Raw genomic sequence first — 15015 nt, forward strand, 5'->3', positions numbered from 1 at the left:
GTCCGTCTCATAAAATAAAAAATAAAAAAACACCAACATTTCCCTTAATACTACGTATCAAGCCAAGAAAGGGGGCGATACAGCATGAAAATTCCACTGAACGATGAAATGATCTCTTATATAATGAAGTACTACGCATTATTGGACAGAATCCACTTTATCGACGAGATAAAAATTGAATAAAAAAATTAAAAACTCCCTTTTGCTACAGTCATCCAAGACTTATCAGTCACCCACATAAAAGGAATCTTTCGATATTTAGTAATGCGCTGACCGAAATTTAAAGGCTTTAAAGAACTATAAACAATATTTGAATGTTAAAGGCTGCCGTTATAACAACCAAAAAATATAAGACCCCATTGCTCATCACACATCTTCTAAAACTGCACTTGAAGAGAGACTGTTTCATCTCCTTACCACGCAAGTCATATCGTCTCATTACACACATGTCTTTCTCGGCTTCTCACACCATATTCAGGTGACTGCTGAATGTCTCAAACACAGATAAATATGATGTGCGGCTTACACGGATATTATTTGTGTAGAAGATACAAAAGAGACAGATTTACCATGGAGGTAAAAAAAGAAGGGAATTGTCATTACGTCACAAACTTGAAGCCGACACCCACCACCTTATGTAGCCCAAAACATTCGGTTCACCGCATTTACACTTCCATGGTTCACTGCGCTGCTACTTCCCTGTGATGTCACTCTGACGTGCCCGTGGCCAGTTTCGACCGTTGGCGTACCTGTCGGCTTTCGTTGTCGTATCCTAAATATTAGCTGGTGCTTTTACTGTATGGAGAAGTAGTTGTTTTATCAAAAACGTCAGCTTGCGTCATTTACGGGTATGCTAATCGATCCGATCGTAAATTTTAGAAGAATTAAGATTCTGTAAATAAATTATACACAACTGCAACCAGTCACTTTTTCATTAATAATGCTTTATTACATTAACCGGTTTTCGAACCCTTTCAGGTTCATCTTCAGATGATTTCGGGAGAATCCGGGAAGTTACATCATTACTGGTAGTAGCATAATGCTGGGTGCTGGTTTGCGACAGTATAGGCGGCTTTTTTCGTATCTGTCTGCCTCCATTTTGATGTCCGGAACACTTTCACACGAACTATATTAGTGTTGTAAAGCGCATGCTGGATGCTGGTAAATTGTCACTGTTAAAGTGTGAACTAATATAGTTCGTGTGAAAGTGTTCTGGACATCAAAATGGAGGCAGACAGATAGGAAAAAAAAGCCGCCTATACTGTCGCAAACCAGCACCCAGCATTATGCTACTACCAGTAATGATGTAACTTCCCGGATTCTCCCGAAATCATCTGAAGATGAACCTGAAAGGGTTCGAAAACCGGTTAATGTAATAAAGCATTATTAATGAAAAAGTGACTGGTTGCAGTTGTGCATAATTTATTTACATTAATATACAGTCACGGTTCTAAAATATCCGTAATGGATAAGCATAATTAAGATTCTTTCGTAAGTGAAGCCGTTCAAGCAGGATTTTTTTGTTTTTGTTTTGTGTACATGAATTATAGTTGCGCCGCTTACTTTTATTCTTTCCTGCATTTTTTCATTACCTTCCAAACCGCAAATGCTTCGGTATCTGAGCCACACTGTATCAACAGTCTTGTCACCGCACAACACAGGACTACGTCACCGCGCTAATTGTTGATGTAGCACGTCATGCCTTAAGTTCCTTGGGCCGATAATCGTTAATTGTACACGTTTCATCCCTCTTTGAAATAGATTCTGGAAAGAACAGCCTGGGAATAGAGCCATGTGTGTTTGAGTTCTGTCTATATTATTGTAACAATGTGTGTGGATGCTTTGCCTCCTTTCTGAAGAACACTTTGGCCGAAAACGTAGGTGAACACACCTTTCATCGTGCTAGCCTGCTGCTCGGTGTGTGAGTAGCAATCTATCAGCTTAACAGTATAGTTATTCTCTCAAAAGTTTGTTGTTTGCAATCCACTGCACTTCAGCTGGAACAACGATGTAAGGAATTGCAATACCAGAAGAAAAAATGACATTCATTACGGCACATTAAGAGTGTCTGTTGCACAAACAGGAGTTCACAATGCCGCACCAAAAAGTCCTGATCACTTAACCAGTGATATGAAATGCCTTAAAGATAACAAAGTAAAATTTGAAACTAATTTGGAAACGTTTTTCTTTGATAACTCCTTCTGTTCCACAGAAAACTGTTTATTATTGCAATGTGTAAATGGTGATGGATAAGTATTACTGTCGAACACAGGTCTGTCTTTAATAAAAAAAAAATAAAAAAATAATAAATGATCAGCATGATGGCATATTTAAGAGTAAAAAAATGATGCTAATATAAAACGACTCCTTCTACATTATTACTATTTCTCGTGCAAATTATACGTGGAACATGAAACTAATGAATTATTGGAATTTGACGAAGAATCGTGTAGACTTACTTACTTCGAAAATCTAAAAATAAAATTCGAAGGTAAAATGGAGAATATGATCAAAGCAGACGTACATAACAATCGTGATATGTTTGGTTATTCCTGAAAAATTGATTGTTACTGGCGAGGAACATTCCGGGAACAGAAGGAAATAGGCTACTGTTGGAGTGGTAGGACCATATGTTAAACAGGTTAGACTATCATTACTAAAAAATGATTTACCTACATATTAAAGCAAAATATCCATTTTACGGGGTCTAACCGTTTGAGATCATTTCATTAATCATATGTATAGTATTGTTTAGTGTTGCAACATGTCAAAAAATTATATAAATTTTTTACCCCATAAACTGCTATTATTGGTCATACACTGAATGAGGTAAGATTTAGAATGTGAAGATGTGTAAACTACAGTGAAACTAATGCACTGACAATCTTATAGAGCAAGAACTCTATTCAGCATGTGGGTTACTTCTATGTAGTTCTGTTTCATTGTCATTTCGATAGTCGTTCACTTTGATACTAGATACGATAGTATGCCTTGCTTCTTTCCTCACTGCACGCGTTTATGGTTTGCCTTGCTCTTTCCCTCATTGCACACGTTTATGGGCGAGCAAAGAACACGTAGGTAAGTTTGTTGTAAATGTGAACATTAAAAATATTGTGTATACGAGTTGAAAGCTATAAATGTAATACTAGTAATCAAACAAGCATTAGTTTCGAAGTTCTAGCTTCATTTGTTGCCGATACAAACGTAGAATAGTGGAATTAAATGGATTACAAGAGGATGCTTTTCACATAGCGTCATTCTCTTCTCGGTTATTCGAAAAACATCAACAAAGAGAAGTTACATTACGAGACCACATGTGTCGCATTACTAGATCAAATAGGCATTCAAGAAGAGAACAAAGTTCGAAATTGCCTTCCTGGCACTATGTTAATCACGTAACCACTATAATTTTTAATATTTAAAACAGTTGTTGCATGCATACAACAGGGATAATGAACAAGACGCAATCGTAAACAGTAGTCTGTTAATGTTTTGGGTCATTTAACGTGGCTGCAGGCCACGCCCTCTCTCGCTCCAAAACAATGTACAGCCACAGTCTAATAAATGTGTTCGCTACTTTTCAGTATTTCCAGAAATGTTATCTTTCTTCTTTTCCTAACATTCTTCCTAACATTCTTCATTCTTCTGTATGGAATATCCAGCTTCTGTCATGTTCACGTATCCTAATTCACACAGCTCTGTCTGGTTGACCAACATACACTTTTTCACACTGCTTGCAAGTGAATATATGTACATTACTCTGTGCCAAGGGTTGCAGTTTGTCTTTGATGTTATAAAATGCAGGTCTGTAGTTGCTAGACCTTTTCGCAAGGTTGACCGTAATGTTGCCAGTGTATGGGATTTTACAGCAGCCTTTGTAACTACTGAGTTATTGTTGTTGGCAAGCGTACAGAAGTGCTGTAATTTTACACATTTTCTTTTTCCTCAGTATATTATCAATAAGGACAGAGCTATGGCCACTGTTGAAAGCGATAGGTTTAATGGTCTGCAATTCTGTTCGAAAAGCGGGTTCAGATAATGTACCATGAATTAAAAGTTGCATATTAGTGGCGTTTTGGATTCTGGGAGCTTGAATGGATTGCCGTCTCAGGAACCATATTCCTTATGCAATTGGTGAATAAATGTCTTCTTGTACTCCTCCCAGACCCGGTTGTAAACTGAAATTTCTTATGTTGTGAATTGAAATGCGGTTTTAAAACTAAGTCTGGTATCAAAAATTCTATGGCTCTTATTGCCAAATTAAAGATATACAGATGCCACCAATATATATATGGTGGTCCATTTATAGTGACCGGGCCAAATATCTAAAAACAAAACAAAAAAAGAATCAAACGAAGAAACTACAAAGAACGAAACTCGTCTAACTTGAAGGGGGAAACCAGATGGCGCTATGGTTGGCCCTCTAGATGGCGCTGCCAGAGGTCAAACGGATATCAGCTGCGTTTTTTTAAATAGGAACCCCTATTTTTTTATTACATATTCGTGTATTACGTAAAGAAATATGATTATGTCAGTTTGGCCACTTTTTTCGCTTTGTGATAGATGGCACTGTAATAGTCACAAACGTTTAAGTACGTGGTATCACGTAATATTCCGCCAGTGCAGACGGTATTTACTCCGTGATACACTACCCGTGTTAAAATGGACCGTTTAACATTTGCAGAAAACGTCGATATCGTGTTGATGTATGGCTATTGTGATCAAAATGCCCAGCGGGCGTGTGCTATGCTGCTCGGTATCCTGGACGACATCATCCAAGCGTCCGGACCGTTCGCCGGATACTTACGTTATTTTAGGAAACAGGAAGTGTTCAGCCACATGTGAAACGACAAACACGACCTGCAACAAATGATGATGCCGAAGTAGGTGTTTTGGCTGCTGACGCGGCTAATCCGCACATCAGTAGCAGACAAATTGCGCGAGAATCGGGAATCTCAAAAACGTCGGTGTTGAGAATGCTACATCAACATCGATCGCACCCGTACCATATTTCTATGCACTAGGAATTGCATGGCGACGACTTTGAACGTTGTGTACAGTTCTGCCACTGGGCACAAGAGAAATTACAGGACGATGACCGATTTTTTGCACCATTTCTATTTAGCGACGAAGCGTCATTCACCAACAGCGGTAAAGTAAACCGGCATAATATGCACTATTGGACAACGGAATATCCACGATGGCTGCGACAAGTGAAACATCAGCGACTTTGGCGGGTTAATGTATGGTGCGGCACAATGGGAGGAAGGATAATTGGCTCTCATTTTATCGATGGCAGTCTAAATGGTGCAATGTATGCTGATTTCCTACGTAATGTTCTACTGATGTTACTACAAGATGTTTCACTGCATGACAGAATGGCGACGTACTTCCAATATGATGGATGTCCGGCACATAGCTCGCGTGCCGTTGAAGCGGAATTGAATAGCATATTTCATGACAGATGGATTGGTCGTCGAAGCACCATACCATGGCCCGCACGTTCACCGGATTTGACGTCCCCGGATTTATTTCTCTGGGGAAATTTGAAGGATATTTGCTATCGTGATCCACCGACAACGCCTGACAACATGCGTCAGCACATTGTTAATGCATGTGCGAACCTTACGGAAGGCGAACTACTCGCTGTTGAGAGGAATGTCGTTACCCGTATTGCCAAATGCATTGAGGTTGACGGACATCATTTTGAGCATTTATTGCATTAATGTGGTATTTACAGGTAATCACGCTGTAACAGCATGCGTTCTCAGAAATGTTAAGTTCACAAATGTACATGTATCACATTGGAACAACCGAAATAAGATGTTCAAACGTACCTACGTTCTGTATTTTAATTTAAAAAACCTACCTGTTACCAACTGTTCGTCTAAAATTGTGAGCCATATGTTTGTGACTATTACAGCGCCATCTATCAAAAAACGAAAAAAGTGGTCCAACTAAAACATTCATATCTCTTTACGTACTACACGAATATGTAATAAAACATGGGGTTCCTATTTTTAAAAAAACGCAGTTGATATCCGTTTGACCTATGGCTGCGCCATCTAGCTGGCCAACTATAGCGCCATCTGGCTGCCCCCTTGAAGATAGACCAGTTTCGTTCTTTGTAGTTTTTTCGTTTTACGCTTATTTCGTGAGATATTTCGCCCAGTCATGGTACTTAAACGCTTGTAAAACAGAATTATTTCCCCTTTGAAAACAATTATTACAGTGAGTTTTATAGCCTCGCTATGAGTTCACTTTTTAGTACTACACTGTCTGAAATATCCGTGAACAATTTCGAACAAATTTTCTTAGAAGCAGGCGCTGAAGTACAAAGTTATGTTCTCGTTCAGATACGTCGATAATGTGCTGTGTTTGTCGACCATTATCACTACACAATTAGATACATTATTACAGAACTCAAATCCACAACATAAGAAAATTCAGTTTACAGTGGAGCTGCCATGACCGACGGTGTAGCGAAACCTCCGCCTGAGGTGGCAAACAGTATTCCAGAAACGATGAGCAAGAATATCACACAGTTCCTAACTTAGAAATAAACGCATAGGCAGTACATATCAATTATAGTCAATGGGAAATCGGACTATAGAATATACTGAGAACTGTGCAGTTCTCCTACCGAAATCCATAAAGAATGACAAAATAACGTGGGAACGGGCAGCTGAGTGTCCTTTTGCAATGCGCAGTAAGAATGACAAAAGAAGGATAGCTCATCCAGAAACTGAGACTGTGGCTCCGAAAACGAAAGATAAACCACGTCCTCAACTTCAATGAGAAAAAAACGAAAGCCACGACGTATCGCCTACACTCCCAACAGCAGTCAGGACAAAGAAGACAACAGAAGCAAACACTCTCTCATAGCAAGAAAAAGAAAAATCATAGTAGAATGTCTGGAAACCAATGGTCTCACTCGAAGAACAAGCGAATCGAAAGAAAGAAATGTAGACAAAAGCTTAAGTACGATGGACTAGGCGACTGAATGGGAAGCTAGAATAGATCACCTGAAAAGCTAATTTATTCTGAAAATGATGACGATGACCTTCACGGAACCAATCGTAAGGCATCCCGGTAAAGAGCTAAAATTGACGATATTGCTGTATTACTGGTTGAAATGATACTGGTACCATGCTTTACTAAACAATTTAATGTAACTGTCAGTAATTTTGTCATCAAGTGGAAAACAATAAAAAAATAGGATCTGGCTCAATTGAACAATAAAAATATTATACTATATTTTAATTTTGTTAAGGTCATAAGTATATTTTTGGCTCTGTGTTCAATATGTTGAAAATAATATTTCATAGGCAAGAAATAGGTTAATATAGTTAGAAAATTGGAGCAAGACCCAACTCTGCTAATAAAAATATTAAACAAGGATGAACAACACGTACTAACTACTTCAGTGTGTATCTGTGCGAACAATGTTAAGAAAATCTTTGAACTATATGTTCTCCAAATTTTTCATTAGTTTCGCGCTTTGTTTAAACTGTTATAAGCAGGTGAATTGGTGATTATTTGATTCACGTCAGTTCAGCAGCACATATTAAGGAGAAACCTAAACAGAGGCTATTTATTTCTTTATATTAAAAAAAGGAGCTTGCATCTCTGCCTCCTGTGCGGAATGACCCGGGTTCCATTCTCCTTGACTTTTTTTTTATCGGAAGTAGGCAGGTCTGGAATGGCTCCAATCCAGCCTCATGAAGCCAAATTAGGAACGGCGGTATGAAATGTTGCTTTTTGAATTATAAATAAAATGTGCCCCAAATGTTTAATTAATACTGGAAGAAATTAAGAAAAAATTTTCTCTTTGTAAATAAATCTGTAAATTAACGGGAAAAGGTCGTCATTTAATATAAAAATGTATTTTGTACTGTTCAAATAAAGAATGTTCCAGAGAAGAGTTTATACATCGAAACTTTCGTAAAAGATACCCTGTAAAGCAAGATGAAAGCAGTCGCCGTAATTTGCTTTGACTGCATAAAAGCAGGAGGTGCGCTCCTGTTCTCCCTCTGTCTCTCGTTTGTTATGGATTGCTGTCTCATAAAATATAAGTGTCGCTCTCTTATCTGTAACTTTTGGTTAAATAACTACATTAATTTATTGGTAACAGCCATATTTGAATAAAGAAACTTACTTTCCTCTTCCATAAATTCCACATTTTAGAACTTTTTCAGGTTGCAGCTAAGGAGAGTTTCCGACGAAGCGTTTGATGGCCACAGCCGACTGAACATTAGTAGCGTTCGGCTGTGGCCACCAAACAATTCGTAACTAGTCACTACTAGGGTTCAATCGGCATTTATTTTACCAAACTCTTATTTCAGCGTCCCTGAGATCTCTTCTGCCGATCTTTCCTCCGGGAAATGTTATTAGGCAAACTGTGTAATTTTGAGATCGGTCACTGGCCTCTTAGCAACGCTGTCGGTCAATGTTCTCGTCGGACTGTTGGGAATACGATGCTGGATAAATAAGCAAGTAAACAATTTTCTATGCGTCGTTTTACCATTTCAGAAGCTTTGCCACCTGCAGACGTGATTAAAAGTTTTGTAATATTACTACCTAACTGTTTAAAAATCAGTAAACGTCTTTTGGGGAGTAAAATTGATTTCATTCAGAAATATTCAAGGAATATACCAGAAATTAATTTTCACGCCTAATATTAAACACAATATTTCAAATTAACTCACCCACCTCCAAAAAATCGTAATGTAATATTAGTAATATTACAGGCACCCACGACCACATATCGTTTCTCGTACTGCCTTGTAGGCGGTAGTCAGTTAGAAGGAATACGCCTTAATCATTACCCGCGAGTGGTGTTTTATATAATTCTCTCCTTTTCTTGTGTAACGCAGCAGGGACAGGCTGTGGCAACGTTATCTTCTCCCCTCGTTTCCTCCGTTGACGCTGTGAAACACGAATAATTGGGATGAAAGGTATGGAAAGAAACCGGGATGGGAAAGAGATAAAAAGGAAATAATGACTTGCCACCGCACAGGGCAGTACGGTAATACAACGGCGAGAGTTGGAAATTTGTGCCATAACGGGACTCGAAAGCGGACACTCCGCTTCCCTGGAAGGATTGCCCTAACCATCTCATCCATCCTGGCACTCATTGTCACAGCCCCAAGAGATTTGTGATGCCGCAATGCCCTGTGCGACTTGAAGTCATTACAAATTTTCTTCCTGTCTCTTTCCCATCCCCTGCCCGCATCTCGTGGTCGTGCGGTAGCGTTCTCGCTTCCCACGCTCGGGTTCCCGGGTTCGATTCCCGGCGGGGTCAGGGATTTTCTCTGCCTAGTGATGGCTGGGTGTTGTGTGCTGTCCTTAGGTTAGTTAGGTTTAAGTCGTTCTAAGTTCTAGGGGACTGATGACCATAGATGTTAAGTCCCATAGTGCTCAGAGCCATTTGAACCGTTTTTTTCTTTCCCATCCCGTTTCCTCTCCATATCTTTCATCCCAGTTACAGCTTGTATATATCCCAGCTACTCCATCGCGTATCTGTAATACAGTGAAATACGCAGCCGGTAGGGTACTGAGTTCTGACTGCTGGTCCGAGACATCGGATGGCGTGCAGAGTCATGCCGTGCATAGCGTTAGCAAGTATCGCGCAGAATACTAATGCGCCCTGTTTGATTACTTTATGTCGTTTCCCAGAATTTGTTCGTTCAAATGTACTGGAATTTCAGATCAGCAAAATTGGTAACTATCTGCTTCGTCTTATAGCAAAGAGATAGTGAATTTGCTAACCATCAATTTTTCTGAGTAAAAGTTACGCCTTACTCTTCTCCCGCTTTCGTAAAATCATCACTTTTATGCTGCAAGTCTGCTAGTAGCCTGCCAGTTCACACTCAAGTCTCTAGGCCCGTTTCTTATTATTTTTTGTTTCGATCGCGTGATCCACTGATACGTCGAGATACATAATAACGCAATATGTATAAATTAAATGGTATCAGAAGTATTTACTACTGTGCTTTCTACCCATTTCTCAGTGCCTCCAGCTATCTATTAGCTTTCTTTTTAAGGTTAGTTGCTTGTACGTACGGGGCGCTCATAAGTCATGCATCAACAAACTCACGAAAGTATTTTGGGACCAATGTGGTGAAAATGGTTAAAATTACTTCTAAAAAGGTAAAATATGAAACAAAAATCTAGTAAAATCTTCTCCATTATTAGTCACTTTCGCTAAGGTTTCCACACAGAGGCACAAAAAAAACTGGATCTACAGGTACTATGTCAAATACATGGTTAAACATCAATACTATCGTTACACAACATCTAAAAATTTGTGACAGGGGATTATGATTAGCCGATCACAGAGAAAAAATATCTTCTATTAACGTAGATAGAACGGAAGATCAGCTGGTAATCGGCCAGGAGCCCTAATAACTTGATATAAAACAGATTCAGTTAAAGTTTGATAAAATGGTATCAGCGCACCACAAGCAGTGGGAGGACTTGTCCGATAACGTGGTACAACAAGAAACAGGTGTCGATAAGGAAGGGATAGGGGATGCGGTATTATAATTAGAAATTAAAAGAACTTTGGAAGACTCAATATCAGACAAGGCATAAGGTTTCGATAATATTCCTTCGGAATTTTCAATATCATTACGGGAAGTTGTAACAAAACGACATTCAAGTTGGTGGACAGAATGTATGAGACTAGAGACTATCCACCAGACTTTCGGAGAATCATCATCCACACAACTCCGGAGATTGCAAGATCCGACAAGTGCGAGAATTATTCCACAATCAGATTAACAGTTCATAAATACAAATTGCTGCCAACAATAATACACAAAAGAATGGAAAATACAACTGAGTACCTGTCAGATAACTATCAGTTTGGTTTCAGGGAAGGTGGAGACATCAGAAAAGCAGTTCTCACGCTATGCTTGATAATTAAAGCAAGGCGGAAGAAAAACTGAGACACGATGATAGGATTCGCCGACCAGAAAAAGCATTCATGAATATTAAGTGCCCAAGATTTTCAAAATTCTGAAAAGAATAGAAGCAAGCAATAGGGAAAGACAGGAAATATGCAATACGTACAACAACGAAGAGAGAAAAATATGACAGGAAGAAGAAGAAAAAGGTTCTCGGATTAAAAAGGGTGTAACGCAGGGATGCGGGCTTTCGCACCTGCTGTTCACTCTATACTTCGAAGAAGCAATGACGCAAATAAAAGAAACGTGCAAGTGTGGGATTAAAATTCAAGGAAAAAGAATATCAATGATAAGATTCGCTAATGACCTTGTTACGACCAGTGAAACTGAACAAGAATTACACTTTACGTTGAATGGAATGAATAGTGGAATGGGTAAGAATACGGACTGAGAGTAAATAAGAGAAAGGCGAAAGTAATGACGCAGCAGAAATGAGAACGAAGGTTGTTCATCACGAAGTAGATGAAGCTAAGGAATTCTGCTACCTAGGCAACAACATAACCTACGACGGATGGAGCAAGGAGGACATAAGGAAACACACAGGTAGAAAGGGCCTTCCTGCCCAAGACAACTGTACTAATGTCAAACATAGGCCTTAATTCGAGGAAGAAATTTCTGAGAATGTAGGTTTGCAGCACAGGAATGTACGGCAGCGAGAGATGGGCTGTACGAAAACCGAAAGATAAGAGAATCGAAGCATTTGGATGTAGTGCTACAGAAGAGTATCGAAATTTAGGTGAACTGGTAAGATAAGGAATTAGGAGGTTCTCCGCATAATTGGGAGGGGGGGCGGTGGGGGGGGAATATCTGGAAAATACTGAAGAGACGAAGGGATAGGATGATAGGATATGTGCTGGGTATAGCTTCCACGGTACAAGAGGGAGCAGTGGAGGGTAAAAGCTATAGAGAAAGACATTGGAATTGTCCCAGCATGTAGTTGCGGCAAGCACTACTCTGAGATGAAACGGCTGGCAGAGGATAAGTATTCATGGTTGGTCGCATTGGACTGGTCAGAAGGCTGATGACTCAAAAAAAAAAAAAAAAAAAAAAAAAAAAATAGCACCGGTGTAGCGTGAGCATTGCGCCCGGATGAAGCACATGCTGTTCCCCCTCCCGACTCTCCCGCAATACCTGCACCAGCCAATTGTAATAGCACGGGCCACAGGAACAGCCCTGTGCCGTAATAAGAGCGTTAGCCGCCATCAACAGCTGCAGACAGTACTAACTGATGCAGCAACCATCACTGCTGAGACATTTCTATGCTATTCTCTTTCAGTAACGCAACGCAACTCCCAGGTCCCTGATCACCCCATCTGGGAAACTTCCGTACGAGCCAGTGGATCCACTGACAAGGAACACGGAAGACGTGCAACTTCCGTTTGGTTAGCGTGAGACAGCTGTAGCTAAACACTGGGCCAGCGAAGGATATCTGGCAAGGGTTATGTTATGATTCCCGCCTTCTGTCACTCGCCACTGCTAATTACAGTGTGTTCTACTGATGTGATCATAATCGGTACAACAGGGCAATGGTGTTCCACACGACATCAAACGTACGACGGAGCCGAACTGACGATCGTAGGTATAGGTCACAGTGGTCATCACACAAGGATGTGGAGTGGGAGAGTTAGCCGAGCAACAGCAGCAACAAGCACAGCTTGCATGATGACAATTTGTTCGTACAAGCTTAACCAGTGAGAGCATTGACACAATTAAGCAAATTCCTTCTTGTATGAAATACTAGAATGAAGTGCTGATTACACAGTAAACAATTTGGTTAATAAAAAAAAGGGCGTCAAAATACTGAGTATTTGTACAAGCTTAACCGGTGAGTGCATGAACACAATTAAGCAAATTTCTTCCGATATGAAATACTCGAATTAAATGCTGCCTGCCGGCCACTGTGGCCGAGCGGTTCTAGGCGCTTCAGTCCTGAACTTCGCGGCTGCTACGGTCGCAGGTTCGAATCCTGCCTCGGGCATGGATGCGTGTGCTGTCCTTAGGTTAGTTATATTTAAGTAGTTCTAGGTCTAGGGGACTGATGGCCTCAGATGTTAAGTCCCACCGTGCTTAGAGCCACTTGAACCATTTTAAATGCTGATTACACAGTAAAAAAAATTTAGTTAAGAAACAAAACGTCACAATACTCAGAAATGCAGATATCCATAAGAATTTCAATCACAACACTCAGAAAGGCTGATATCCATAAGAATTTCAATAAATTTAAGATTTAAGAAAACATGCGCCTAGCGCTTACTAAACTATCCATCAATAACAATTTATCGTTTCAAAAGAATTTGAATAATATTCGCTATTTTAGAAAAATGCTTGCCTGGGAGTTACCAAACTCTGTTAATCACTTTCAATTAACAGTTGTAATTAAGAAACATGCGCCACGGCACTCACTAAGTCTTTAACTGATAGAAATTCGTTACTAGTTATTTTAAGATCAAAACGGACCACGACGCTCAACAAATCGTTACTTAAATATTAACAGGCCAGTACGAAGTAGGCTCCGAACTTGAATGTTAACAGTCATCAGAATAAAGCCAGATGTGTTTCAAATGTATGTTATTATTGTTAAAAATGTAAGTTATTTTCTCTGCCTCGTGATGACTGGGTGTTGTGTGATGTCCTTAGGTTAGTTACGTTTAAGTAGTTCTAAGTTCTAGGAGACTGATGACCATAGATGTTAAGTCCCATAGTGCTCAGAGCCATTTGAACCATTTTTTTTTGTAAGTTATTAGTGTTGTTCAGCTCCGTCTTCGAACAGTCAGCAGACCGAAAGGGGATGGCTCGGCCTTTTCTACCGCCGTCACGCCGGTCGGTTGTTATGAGAGAAGCCTCAGACCTGTGGCCGACAAGGCAACGGAAACCTGCCCTAAGCTCTAACCCGTTAACTGGGGAGATAAGACAGGTCCACGGATGGACTGAACTAAATCAGACTAAAATTCTAAATCAGCAAGGAAAAACAATTAGAAATGGACAACAAACCATTCCTCTTAAGGGAAGTGAGAGTGACGTTTGTCCATTGGTCCGCACAAACAGTGTCTGTACACATGAGCAAGGCCTTCGAATTTAAGCCAGAAGTGAAACAATTAGTATTGTTCCCACGACATCAATAAATGGTCACCAAACTCTGGGTAGAATATAAGGCTTACGAGGGCACAGCGACACAGACATGACTATATAATATTTCGACCGTCACATATTGTATACTGCTTAAGAACACTGACCGGCTTGTTATGCCTCAACAAATGGTAGGATTCCTGCCCACAAGCTCCAATGGAGCTTCAAAGTAGTGCAGGATGTTGTTCTTTACTTGTGAACATACACTTATAGACGAAATGTCTCACCAGATACAGACACCGGAATTGGCCACATGTGTGGTCCAGAAGTCCTGGAACGAAATTAGCACATGAAGGTTGTCGCTCCTCCCAGCAGTGATTTCGGCGTCCAAACACCACACACGCCAACACGAAGGTAGCAACCCCACCGATCAGGGCACAGTCCCTCTCCTTGGCTCTGCAGCCGCCACTCGCCGCCTCCACCCCACGTTCCTAACTACCTCTCCTTCTCACAGTGCGGCACCCCATTTATATCCTGCGGCCTCACTCATTGCCGACATACCACTCGCGACCTATCTCGGGCTCTCTTCATACCACCAGCAAACCAAGTCTGCAGCGAGGATCGCGAAGCCGCTCGCTAGCGATATACCGAATCAAGCGCCACGACTCAGGAGCCAATACTACACCGACGAGCAAACTGCGGTCGGCTCATGGTCCAAGGCACGAACGGGCGACCGTCCGGCTCTGTACCGCTGGGGTCTGCAAGCTGCCCATCGCTGTTCTCCAGCCGGAGGTCCAGGGTTTGTCTCCCTCATGGATGTTGCTGGCTGCCGCTCACCTTTCTGCTACGTCGTGTGATCTGGTCCGTCGGGTCCTCGTCATGTCAGCAATGCCGTGTTGGCATTTACCGAGTGAGCAGCTCGCCTCTCGGCTGTGTGCGTATGCCACAGATCATTCGCTAAGCCTACCTCCGTAGCTCA

The 15015-nt window shown here is 40.8% G+C and overlaps 1 protein-coding gene across 1 annotated transcript in view; it reads right to left on the reverse strand.

Annotated features, from left to right (window-relative positions):
- The window catches only part of LOC126188745 (synaptic vesicle glycoprotein 2C-like), a 240347-nt gene that overhangs the window by 153605 nt on the left and 71727 nt on the right, over positions 1–15015 (reverse strand). The gene's annotated exons all lie outside the window — the stretch shown is intronic.

Source organism: Schistocerca cancellata, chromosome 5, assembly GCF_023864275.1.
Source record: "Schistocerca cancellata isolate TAMUIC-IGC-003103 chromosome 5, iqSchCanc2.1, whole genome shotgun sequence".
Taxonomy (NCBI): domain Eukaryota; kingdom Metazoa; phylum Arthropoda; class Insecta; order Orthoptera; family Acrididae; genus Schistocerca; species Schistocerca cancellata.